This window comes from Hyla sarda, chromosome 1 (genome assembly GCF_029499605.1).
Source record: "Hyla sarda isolate aHylSar1 chromosome 1, aHylSar1.hap1, whole genome shotgun sequence".
NCBI lineage: Eukaryota > Metazoa > Chordata > Amphibia > Anura > Hylidae > Hyla > Hyla sarda.
The window spans coordinates 258,056,762-258,069,222 of NC_079189.1; the positions used below are offsets into that span (position 1 = coordinate 258,056,762).

Below are 12,461 nucleotides of genomic sequence, written 5' to 3' on the forward strand. Positions count from 1 at the left end.
TTGACATCTTCACGCCTTGTATATTGTGGATTTAAGCATCATTAAATCCTTTTCGGAATCGGAGCAAAATGTCTACAGAGCTACAGAGCAAAATGTCAACAACACCTGAGATTCCCAGCCAGTCTCCCATGCTGGTACTTACCGGGCCCTAAGCTGGGTAGCAGTCTGCAATCTGAGGAGAGCAGGCGCGTTCAGCTTAGGATGTCCGTTAACAGCTTCACGCCCTTTATACTGTGCATTTAAGCATCAATAAATCCTTTTCCGAATCGGAGCGGAAGGCGGCAACAGATTAAAATGTCAACTGCACCCGGGATTCCCAGCCAGTGTCCCATGCCGGTACTTACCGGGCTCTAAGATCTGTACCAGTCTGCGATCTGACGAGAGCAGGCGCGTTAAGCTTAGGATGGCCGTCGACAGCTTCACACCTTGTATACTGTGGATTTAAGCATCAATAAATTATTTTCGGAATCGGAGCGGAAGGCAGCAATAGAGCAAAATGTCAACCGGGATTCCCAGCCAGTCTCCCATGCCAGTACTTACCGGGCCCTAAGCTGGGTAGCAGTCTGCGATCTGATGAGAGCAGGCGCGTTCAGCTTAGGATGGCCATTGACAGCTTCATGCTTTTTATACTGTGCATTTAAGCATCAATAAATCCTTTTCGGAATCGGAAAGGAAGGCGGCAACAAAGCAAAATGTAAACTGCACCCGGGCTTCCCAGCCAGTCTCCCATGCCGGTACTTACTGGGCCCTAAGCTGGGTAGCAGTCTGCGATCTGACGAGAGCAGGCGCGTTCAGCTTAGGATGGCCGTTGACATCTTCACACCTTGTATATTGTGGATTTAAGCATCAATAAATATTTTTTTAATCGGAAAGGAAGGCGGCAATAGAGCAAAATGTCAATGGCACCTTGGATTGCCAGTCAGTCTCTCATGACGGTAACTGCCGGGCAGCAGTCTGCGATATGAGGAGAGCAGGCACGTTCAGGCTTAGGATGGCCGTTGACAGCGTCACACCCTGTATATTGTGGATTTAAGCATCAATAAATCCTTTTCGAAATCAGAACGGAAGGCGGCAACAGAGAATAATGTCAACTGCACCCGGGATTCCCAGCCAGTCTCCCATGCCGGTACTTACTGGGCCCTAAGCTGGGTAGCAGTCTGCGATCTGACGAGAGCAGGCGCGTTCAGCTTAGGATGGCCATTGACAGCTTCATGATTTTTATACTGTGCATTTAAGCATCAATAAATCCTTTTCGGAATCGGAACGAAAGGCGGCAACAGAGCAAAATGTCATCTGCACCCGGGATTCCCAGCCAGTCTCCCATGCCGGTACTTACTGGGCCCTAAGCTGGGTAGCAGTCTGCGATCTGATGAGAGCAGGCGAGTTCAGCTTAGGATGGCCATTGACAGCTTCATGCTTTTTATACTGTGCATTTAAGCATCAATAAATCCTTTTCGGAATCGGAACGGAAGGCGGCAACAGAGCATAATGTCAACTGCACCCGGGATTCCCAGCCAGTCTCCCATGCCGGTACTTACTGGGCCCTAAGCTGGGTAGCAGTCTGCGATCTGACGAGAGCAGACGCGTTCAGCTTAGGATGGCCGTTGACATCTTCACGCCTTGTATATTGTGGATTTAAGCATCAATAAATATTTTTATTAATCGAAGTGGAAGGCGGCAACAGAGCAAAATGTCAATGGCACCTTGGATTGCCAGCCAGTCTCCCATGCCGGTAACTGCTGGGCAGCAGTCTGCGATCTGAGGAGAGCAGGCACGTTCAGGCTTAGGATGGCCGTAGACAGCATCACACCCTGTGTATTGTGGATTTAAGCATCAATAAATCCTTTTCCGAATCGGAGCAGAAGGCGGCAACAGATTAAAATTTCAACTGCACCCGGGATTCCCAGCCAGTCTCCCATGCCGTTACTTACCGGGCCCTAAGCTGGGTAGCAGTCTGCGATCTGACGAGAGCAGGCGCGTTCAGCTTAGGATGGCCGTTGACATCTTCACGCCTTGTATACTGTGGATTTAAGCATCAATAAATTATTTTCGGAATCGGAGCGGAAGGCAGCAATAGAGCAAAATGTCAACCGGGATTCCCAGCCAGTCTCCCATGCCAGTACTTACCGGGCCCTAAGCTGGGTAGCAGTCTGCGATCTGATGAGAGCAGGCGCGTTCAGCTTAGGATGGCCATTGACAGCTTCATGCTTTTTATACTGTGCATTTAAGCATCAATAAATCCTTTTCGGAATCGGAAAGGAAGGCGGCAACAAAGCAAAATGTAAACTGCACCCGGGCTTCCCAGCCAGTCTCCCATGCCGGTACTTACTGGGCCCTAAGCTGGGTAGCAGTCTGCGATCTGACGAGAGCAGGCGCGTTCAGCTTAGGATGGCCGTTGACATCTTCACACCTTGTATATTGTGGATTTAAGCATCAATAAATATTTTTTTAATCGGAAAGGAAGGCGGCAATAGAGCAAAATGTCAATGGCACCTTGGATTGCCAGTCAGTCTCTCATGACGGTAACTGCCGGGCAGCAGTCTGCGATATGAGGAGAGCAGGCACGTTCAGGCTTAGGATGGCCGTTGACAGCGTCACACCCTGTATATTGTGGATTTAAGCATCAATAAATCCTTTTCGAAATCAGAACGGAAGGCGGCAACAGAGAATAATGTCAACTGCACCCGGGATTCCCAGCCAGTCTCCCATGCCGGTACTTACTGGGCCCTAAGCTGGGTAGCAGTCTGCGATCTGACGAGAGCAGGCGCGTTCAGCTTAGGATGGCCATTGACAGCTTCATGATTTTTATACTGTGCATTTAAGCATCAATAAATCCTTTTCGGAATCGGAACGAAAGGCGGCAACAGAGCAAAATGTCATCTGCACCCGGGATTCCCAGCCAGTCTCCCATGCCGGTACTTACTGGGCCCTAAGCTGGGTAGCAGTCTGCGATCTGATGAGAGCAGGCGAGTTCAGCTTAGGATGGCCATTGACAGCTTCATGCTTTTTATACTGTGCATTTAAGCATCAATAAATCCTTTTCGGAATCGGAACGGAAGGCGGCAACAGAGCATAATGTCAACTGCACCCGGGATTCCCAGCCAGTCTCCCATGCCGGTACTTACTGGGCCCTAAGCTGGGTAGCAGTCTGCGATCTGACGAGAGCAGACGCGTTCAGCTTAGGATGGCCGTTGACATCTTCACGCCTTGTATATTGTGGATTTAAGCATCAATAAATATTTTTATTAATCGAAGTGGAAGGCGGCAACAGAGCAAAATGTCAATGGCACCTTGGATTGCCAGCCAGTCTCCCATGCCGGTAACTGCTGGGCAGCAGTCTGCGATCTGAGGAGAGCAGGCACGTTCAGGCTTAGGATGGCCGTAGACAGCATCACACCCTGTGTATTGTGGATTTAAGCATCAATAAATCCTTTTCCGAATCGGAGCAGAAGGCGGCAACAGATTAAAATTTCAACTGCACCCGGGATTCCCAGCCAGTCTCCCATGCCGTTACTTACCGGGCCCTAAGCTGGGTAGCAGTCTGCGATCTGACGAGAGCAGGCGCGTTCAGCTTAGGATGGCCGTTGACATCTTCACGCCTTGTATACTGTGGATTTAAGCATCAATAAATTATTTTCGGAATCGGAGCCGAAGGCAGCAATAGAGCAAAATATCAACGGCACCCGGGATTGCCAGCCAGTCTCCCATGCCAGTACTTACCGGGCCCTAAGCTGGGTAGAAGTCTGCGATCTGACGAGAGCAGGCGCGTTCAGCTTAGGATGGCCGTTGACATCTTCATGCCTTGTATACTGTGGATTTAAGCATCAATAAATATTTTTTTTAATCGGAGAGGAAGGCGGCAACAGATCAAAATGTCAATAGCACCTGGGATTCCCAGCCAGTCTCCCATGCTGGTACTTACCGGGCCCTAAGCTGGGTAGCAGTCTGCGATCTGACGAGAGCAGGCGCGTTCAGCTTAGGATGGCCGTTGACAGCTTCATGCCCTTTATACTGTGCATTTAAGCATCAATAAATCCTTTTCCGACTCGGAGCGGAAGGCGGCAACAGATTAAAATGTCAACTGCACCCGGGATTCCCAGCCAGTCTCCCATGCTGGTACTTACCAGACCCTAAGCTGGGTAGCAGTCTGCGATCTGACGAGAGCAGGCGCGTTCAGCTTAGGATGGCCGTTGACAGCTTCACGCCTTGTATATTGTGGATTTAAGCATCATTAAATATTTTTATTAATCGGAGAGGAAGGCGGCAACAGAGCAAAATGTCAATGGCACCTTGGATTGCCAGCCAGTCTCCCATGCCGGTAACTGCCGGGCAGCAGTCTGCGATCTGAGGAGAGCAGGCACGTTCAGGCTTAGGATGGCCGTTGACAGCTTCACACCCTGTATATTGTGGATTTAAGCATCAATAAATCCTTTTCCGAATCGGAGCGGAAGGCGGCAACAGATTAAAATGTCAACTGCACCCGGGATTCCCAGCCAGTCTCCCATGCTGGTACTTACCAGGCCCTAAGCTGGGTAGCAGTCTGCGATCTGATGAGAGCAGGCGCGTTCAGCTTAGGATGGCCGTTGACATCTTCACGCCTTGTATATTGTGGATTTAAGCATCAATAAATCCTTTTCGGAATCGGAGCAAAATGTCTACAGAGCTACAGAGCAAAATTTCAACAACACCTGAGATTCCCAGCCAGTCTCCCATGCTGGTACTTACCGGGCCCTAAGCTGGGTAGCAGTCTGCGATCTGACGAGAGCAGGCGCGTTCAGCTTAGGATGTCCGTTAACAGCTTCACCCCCTTTATACTGTGCATTTAAGCATCAATAAATCCTTTTCCGAATCGGAGCGGAAGGCGGCAACAGATTAAAATGTCAACTGCACCCGGGATTCCCAGCCAGTCTCCCATGCTGGTACTTACCAGGCCCTAAGCTGGGTAGCAGTCTGCGATCTGACGAGAGCAGGCGCATTCAACTTAGGATGGCCGTTGACAGCTTCACACTTTGTATACTGTGCATTTAAGCATCAATAAATCCTTTTCGGAATCGGAACGGAAGGCGGCAACAGAGCAAAATGTCAACGGCAGCCGGGATTCCCAGCCAGTGTCCCATGCCGGTACTTACTGGGCCCTAAGATCTGTACCAGTCTGCGATCTGACGAGAGCAGGCGCGTTAAGCTTAGGATGGCCGTCGACAGCTTCACACCTTGTATACTGTGGATTTAAGCATCAATAAATTATTTTCGGAATCGGAGCGGAAGGCAGCAATAGAGCAAAATGTCAACCGGAATTCCCAGCCAGTCTCCCATGCCAGTACTTACCGGGCCCTAAGCTGGGTAGCAGTCTGCGATCTGATGAGAGCAGGCGCGTTCAGCTTAGGATGACCATTGACAGCTTCATGCATTTTATACTGTGCATTTAAGCATCAATAAATCATTTTCGGAATCGGAGCGGAAGGCGGCAACAGAGCAAAATGTCAACGACACCTGGGATTCCCAGCCAGTCTCCCATGCTGGTACTTACCGGGCCTTAAGCTGGGTAGCAGTCTGCGATCTGCCAAGAGCAGGCGCGTTCAGCTTAGGATGGCCATTGACAGCTTCATGCTTTTTATACTGTGCATTTAAGCATCAATAAATCCTTTTCGGAATCGGAACGGAAGGCGGCAACAGAGCAAAATGTCAACTGCACCCGTGATACCCAGCCAGTCTCCCATTCCGGTACTTACTGGGCCCTAAGCTGGTTAGCAGTCTGCAATCTGATGAGAGCAGGCAAGTTCAGCTTAGGATGGCCGTTGACATCTTCACGCCTTGTATAATGTGGATTTAAGCATCAATAAATATTTTTATTAATCGGAGAGGAAGGCGGCAACAGAGCAAAATGTCAATGGCACCTTGGATTGCCAGCCAGTCTCCCATGCCGGTATCTGCCGGGCAGCAGTCTGCAATCTGACAAGAGCAGGCGCGTACAGCTTAGGATGGCCGTTGACAGCTTCACGCCCTTTATACTGTGCATTTAAGCATCAATAAATCCTTTTCCGAATCGGAGCGGAAGGCGGCAACAGATTAAAATGTCAAATGCACCCGGGATTCCCAGCCGGTCTCCCATGCTGGTACTTACCAGGCCCTAAGCTGGGTAGCAGTCTGCGATCTGACGAGAGCAGGCGCGTTCAGCTTAGGATGGCCTTTGACAGCTTCACGCCCTTTATACTGTGCATTTAAGCATCAATAAATCCTTTTCGGAATCGGAACGTAAGGTGGCAACAGAGCAAAATGTCAACAGCAGACGGGATTCCCAGCCAGTGTCCCATGCCGGTACTTACCGGGCCCTAAGATCTGTACCAGTCTGAGATCTGACGAGAGCAGGCGCGTTAAGCTTAGGATGGCCGTCGACAGCTTCACACCTTGTATACTGTGAATTTAAGCATCAATAAATCCTTTTCGGAATCGGAGCGTAAGGCGGCAACAGAGCAAAATGTCAACTGCACCCGGGATTCCCAGCCAGTCTCCCATGCCGGTACTTACTGGGCCCTAAGCTGGGTAGCAGTCTGCGATCTGACGAGAGCAGGCGCGTTCAGCTTAGGATGGCCGTTGACATCTTCACACCTTGTATATTGTGGATTTAAGCATCAATAAATATTTTTTTAATCGGAAAGGAAGGCGGCAATAGAGCAAAATGTCAATGGCACCTTGGATTGCCAGCCAGTCTCTCATGACGGTAACTGCCGGGCAGCAGTCTGCGATCTGAGGAGAGCAGGCACGTTCAGGCTTAGGATGGCCGTTGACAGCGTCACACCCTGTATATTGTGGATTTAAGCATCAATAAATCCTTTTCCGAATCGGAGCGGAAGGCGGCAACAGATTAAAATGTCAACTGCACCCGGGATTCCCAGCCAGTCTCCCATGCTGGTACTTACCAGGTCCGAAGCTGGGTAGCAGTCTGCGATCTGATGAGAACAGGCGCATTCAGCTTAGGATGGCCATAGACATCTTCATACCCTGTATACTGTGGATTTAAGCATCAATAAATCCTTTTCGGAATCGGAACGGAAGGCGGCAACAGAGCAAAATGTCAACGGCAGCCGGGATTCCCAGCCAGTGTCCCATGCCGGTACTTACCGGGCCCTAAGATCTGTACCAGTCTGCGATCTGACGAGAGCAGGCGCGTTAAGCTTAGGATGGCCGTCGACAGCTTTACACCTTGTATACTGTGGATTTAAGCATCAATAAATTAATTTCGGAATCGGAGCGGAAGGCAGCAATAGAGCAAAATGTCAACGGCACCCGGGATTCCCAGCCAGTCTCCCATGCCGGTACTTACTGGGCCCAAAGCTGGGTAGCAGTCTGCGATCTGACGAGAGCAGGCGCGTTCAGCGTAGGATGGCCGTTGACATCTTCACGCCTTGTATATTGTGGATTTAAGCATCAATAAATATTTTTATTAATCGGAGAGGAAGGCGGCAACAGAGCAAAATGTCAATGGCACCTTGGATTGCCAGCCAGTCTCCCATGCCGGTAACTGCCGGGCAGCAGTCTGCGATCTGAGGAGAGCAGGCACGTTCAGGCTTAGGATGGCCGTTGACAGCTTCACACCTTGTATATTGTGGATTTAAGCATCAATAAATCCTTTTCTGAATCGGAGCGGAAGGCGGCAACAGATTAAAATGTCAACTGCACCCAGGATTCCCAGCCAGTCTCCCATGCTGGTACTTACCAGGCCCTAAGCTGGGTAGCAGTCTGCGATCTGACGAGAGCAGGTGCGTTCAGCTTAAGATGGCCGTTGGCAGCTTCACAATTTGTATACTGTGGATTTAAGCATCAATAAATAATTTTCGGAATCGGAGCAGAAACAGAGCAAAATGTCAACTGCACCCGGGATTCCCAGCCAGTCTCCCATGCTGGTACTTACCAGGCCCGAAGCTGGGTATCAGTCTGCGATCTGACGAGAACAGGCGCATTCAGCTTAGGATGGCCGTAGACATCTTCACACCCTGTATACTGTGGATTTAAGCATCAATAAATCCTTTTCGGAATCGGAGCGTAAGGCGGCAACAGAGCAAAATGTCAACGACACCTGGGATTCCCAGCCAGTCTCCCATGCTGGTACTTACCGGGCCCTAAGCTGGGTAGCAGTCTGCGATCTGACGAGAGCAGGCGTGTTCAGCTTAGGATGGCCGTTGACAGCTTCTCGCCCTTTATACTGTGCATTTAAGCATCAATAAATCCTTTTCGGAATCGGAACGGAAGGCGACAACAGAGCAAAATGTCAACGGCAGCCGGGATTCCCAGCCAGTGTCCCATGCCGGTACTTACCGGGCCCTAAGATCTGTACCAGTCTGCGATCTGACGAGAGCAGGCGCGTTAAGCTTAGGATGGCCGTCGACAGCTTCACACCTTGTATACTGTGGATTTAAGCATCAATAAATTCTTTTCGGAATCGGAGCGGAAGGCAGCAATAGAGCAAAATGTCAACGGCACCTGGGATTCCCAGCCAGTCTCCCATGCCAGGACTTACCGGGCCCTAAGCTGGGTAGCAGTCAGCGATCTGACGAGAGCAGGCGCGTTCAGCTTACGATGGCCATTGACAACTTCATGCTTTTTATACTGTGCATTTAAGCATCAATAAATCCTTTTCGGAATCGGAGAGGAAGGCGGCAACAGAGCAAAATGTCAATAGCACCTTGGATTGCCAGCCAGTCTCCCATGACCGTACTTGCCGGGCAGCATTCTGCGATCTGACAAGAACAGGCACATTCAGCTTAGGATAGCCGTAGACGGCTTCACACCCTGTATACTGTGGATTTAAGCATCAATAAATCCTTTTCGGAATCGAAGCGGAAGGCGGCTACAGAGCAAAATGTCAACAACACCTGGGATTCCCAGCCAGTCTCCCATGCTGGTACTTACCAGGCCCTAAGCTGGGTATCAGTCTGCGATCTAACGAGAGCAGGCACGTTCAGCTTAGGATGACCGTTGACAGCTTCACACTTTGTATATTGTGCATTTAAGCATCAATAAATCCTTTTCGGAATCGGAAACGGAAGGCGGCAACAGAGCAAAATGTCAACGGCAGCCGGGATTCCCAGCCAGTGTCCCATGACGGTACTTACCGGGCCCTAAGATCTGTACCAGTCTGCGATCTGACGAGAGCAGCCGCGTTAAGCTTAGGATGGCCGTCGACAGCTTCACACCTTGTATACTGTGGATTTAAGCATCAATAAATTATTTTCGGAATCGGAGCGGAGGGCAGCAATAGATCAAAATGTCAACGGCACATGGGATTCCCAGCCAGTCTCCCATGCTGGTACTTACCAGGCCCGAAGCTGGGTATCAGTCTGCGATCTGACGAGAACAGGCGCATTCAGCTTAGGATGGCCGTAGACATCTTCACACCCTGTATACTGTGGATTTAAGCATCAATAAATCCTTTTCGGAATCGGAGCGTAAGGCGGCAACAGAGCAAAATGTCAACGACACCTGGGATTCCCAGCCAGTCTCCCATGCTGGTACTTACCGGGCCCTAAACTGGGTAGCAGTCTGCAATCTGACGAGAGCAGGCGCGTTCAGCTTAGTAAGGCCGTTGACAGCTTCTCGCCCTTTATACTGTGCACTTAAGCATCAATAAATCCTTTTCGGAATTGGAAACGGAAGGCGGCAACAGAGCAAAATGTCAACGGCAGCCGGGATTCCCAGCCAGTGTCCCATGCCGGTACTTACCGGGCCCTAAGATCTGTACCTGTCTGCGATCTGACAAGAGCAGGCGCGTTAAGCTTAGGATGGCCGTCGACAGCTTCACACTTTGTATACTGTGGATTTAAGCATCAATAAATTCTTTTCGGAATCGGAGCGGAAGGCAGCAATAGAGCAAAATGTCAACGGCACCTGGGATTCCCAGCCAGTCTCCCTTGCCAGTACTTACCGGGCCCTAAGCTGGGTAGCAGTCTGCGATCTGACGAGAGCAGGCGCGTTCAGCTTAGGATGGCCGTTGACAGCTTCATGCTTTTTATACTGTGCATTTAAGCATCAGTAAATCCTTTTCGGAATCGGAGAGGAAGGCGGCAACAGAGCAAAATGTCAACTGCACCCGGGATTCCCAGCCAGTCTCCCATGCCGGTACTTACTGGGCCCTAAGCTGGGTAGCAGTCTGCGATCTGACGAGAGCAGGCGCGTTAAGCTTAGGATGGCCGTCGACAGCTTCACACCTTGTATACTGTGGATTTAAGCATCAATAAATTCTTTTCGGAATCGGAGCGGAAGGCAGCAATAGAGCAAAATGTCAACGGCACCCGGGATTCCCAGCCAGTCTCCCATGCCAGTACTTACTGGGCCCTAATCTGGGTAGCAGTCTGCGATCTGACGAGAGCAGGCGCGTTGAGATTAGGATGGCCATTGACAGCTTCATGCTTTTTATACTGTGCATTTAAGCATCAATAAATCCTTTTCGGAATCGGAGAGGAAGGCGGCAACAGAGCAAAATGTCAATAGCACCTTGGATTGCCAGCCAGTCTCCCGTGCCCGTACTTGCCGGGCAGCAGTCTGCGATCTGACAAGAACAGGCACATTCAGCTTAGGATAGCCGTAGATGGCTTCACACCCTGTATACTGTGGATTTAAGCATCAATAAATCCTTTTCGGAATCGGAGCGGAAGGCGGCTACAGAGCAAAATGTCAACAACACCTGGGATTCCCAGCCAGTCTCCCATGCTGGTACTTACCGGGCCCTAAGCTAGGTAGCAGTCTGCGATCTGACGAGAGCAGGCACGATCAGCTTAGGATGGCCGTTGACAGCTTCACGCCCTTTATACTGTGTGTTTAAGCATCAATAAATCATTTTCCGAATCGGAGCGGAAGGCGGCAACAGAGCAAAATGTCAACTGCACCCGGGATTCCCAGCCAGTCTCCCATGCTGGTACTTACCAGGCCCTAAGCTGGGTAGCAGTCTGCGATCTGACGAGAGCAGGCGCGTTCAGCTTAGGATGGCCATTGACAGTTTCATACTTTTTATACTGTGCATTTAAGCATCAATAAATCATTTTCGGAATCAGAACGGAAGGCGGCAACAGAGCAAAATGTCAACTGCACTCGGGATTCCCAGCCAGTCACCCATGCCGGTATTTACTGGGCCCTAAGCTGGGTAGCAGTCTGCGATCTGATGAGAGCAGGCGCGTTCAGCTTAGGATGGCCGTTGACATCTTCACGCCTTGTAAATTGTGGATTTAAGCATCAATAAATATTTTTATTAATCGGAGAGGAAGGCGGCAACAGAGCAAAATGTCAATGGCACCTTGGATTGCCAGCCAGTCTCCCATGCTGTTAACTGCCGGGCAGCAGTCTGCGACCTGAGGAAAGCAGGCACGTTCAGGCTTAGGATGGCCGTTGACAGCTTCACACCCTGTATATTGTGGATTTAAGCATCAATAAATCCTTTTCCGAATCGTAGCGGAAGGCGGCAACAGATTAAAATGTCAACTGCACCCGGGATTCCCAGCCAGTCTCCCATGCTGGTACTTACCAGGCCCTAAGCTGGGTAGCAGTCTGCGATCTGACGAGAGCAGGCGCGTTCAGCTTAGGATGGCCGTTGACAGCTTCACACTTTGTATACTGTGGATTTAAGCATCAATAAATAATTTTCGGAATCGGAGCAGAAACAGAGCAAAATGTCAACTGCACCCGGGATTCCCAGTCAGTCTCCCATGCTGATACTTACCAGGTCCGAAGCTGGGTAGCAGTCTGCGATCTGATGAGAACAGACGCATTCAGCTTAGGATGGCCATAGACATCTTCATGCCCTGTATACTGTGGATTTAAGCATCAATAAATCCTTTTCGGAATCGGAACGGAAGGCGGCAACAGAGCAAAATGTCAACGGCAGCCGGGATTCCCAGCCAGTGTCCCATGCCGGTACTTACCGGGCCCTAAGATCTGTACCAGTTTGCGATCTGACGAGAGCAGGCGCGTTAAGCTTAGGATGGCCGTCGACAGCTTCACACCTTGTATACTGTGGATTTAAGCATCAATAAATTCTTTTCGGAATCGGATCGGAAGGCAGCAATAGAGCAAAATGTCAACGGCACCTGGGAATCCCAGCCAGTCTCCCATGCCAGTACTTACCGGGCCCTAAGCTGGGTAGCAGTCTGCAATCTGACGAGAGCAGGCGCGTTCAGCTTACGATGGCCATTGACAGCTTCATGCTTTTTATACTGTGCATTTAAGCATCAATAAATCCTTTTCGGAATCGGAGAGGAAGGCGGCAACAGAGCAAAATGTCAATAGCACCTTGGATTGCCAGCCAGTCTCCCGTGCCCGTACTTGCCGGGCAGCAGTCTGCGATCTGACAAGAACAGGCACATTCAGCTTAGGATAGCCGTAGACGGCTTCACACCCTGTATATTGTGGATTTAAGCATCAATAAATCCTTTTCCGAATCGGAGCGGAAGGTGGTAACAGATTAAAATGTCAAC

At 50.2% G+C, this 12,461-nt stretch overlaps 6 pseudogenes; all 6 read right to left on the reverse strand.

Moving 5' to 3' along the window:
• Positions 1–3,873: 3,873 nt before the first annotated feature.
• LOC130334904 (5S ribosomal RNA) lies at positions 3,874–3,993 on the reverse strand (annotated as a pseudogene).
• A 475-nt stretch (positions 3,994–4,468) lies between these two features.
• Positions 4,469–4,588, reverse strand: LOC130328061 (5S ribosomal RNA; annotated as a pseudogene).
• A 1,484-nt stretch (positions 4,589–6,072) lies between these two features.
• LOC130331574 (5S ribosomal RNA) lies at positions 6,073–6,192 on the reverse strand (annotated as a pseudogene).
• A 1,870-nt stretch (positions 6,193–8,062) lies between these two features.
• Positions 8,063–8,182, reverse strand: LOC130321407 (5S ribosomal RNA; annotated as a pseudogene).
• A 1,688-nt stretch (positions 8,183–9,870) lies between these two features.
• Positions 9,871–9,990, reverse strand: LOC130317765 (5S ribosomal RNA; annotated as a pseudogene).
• A 1,473-nt stretch (positions 9,991–11,463) lies between these two features.
• Positions 11,464–11,583, reverse strand: LOC130350349 (5S ribosomal RNA; annotated as a pseudogene).
• Positions 11,584–12,461: the final 878 nt, after the last annotated feature.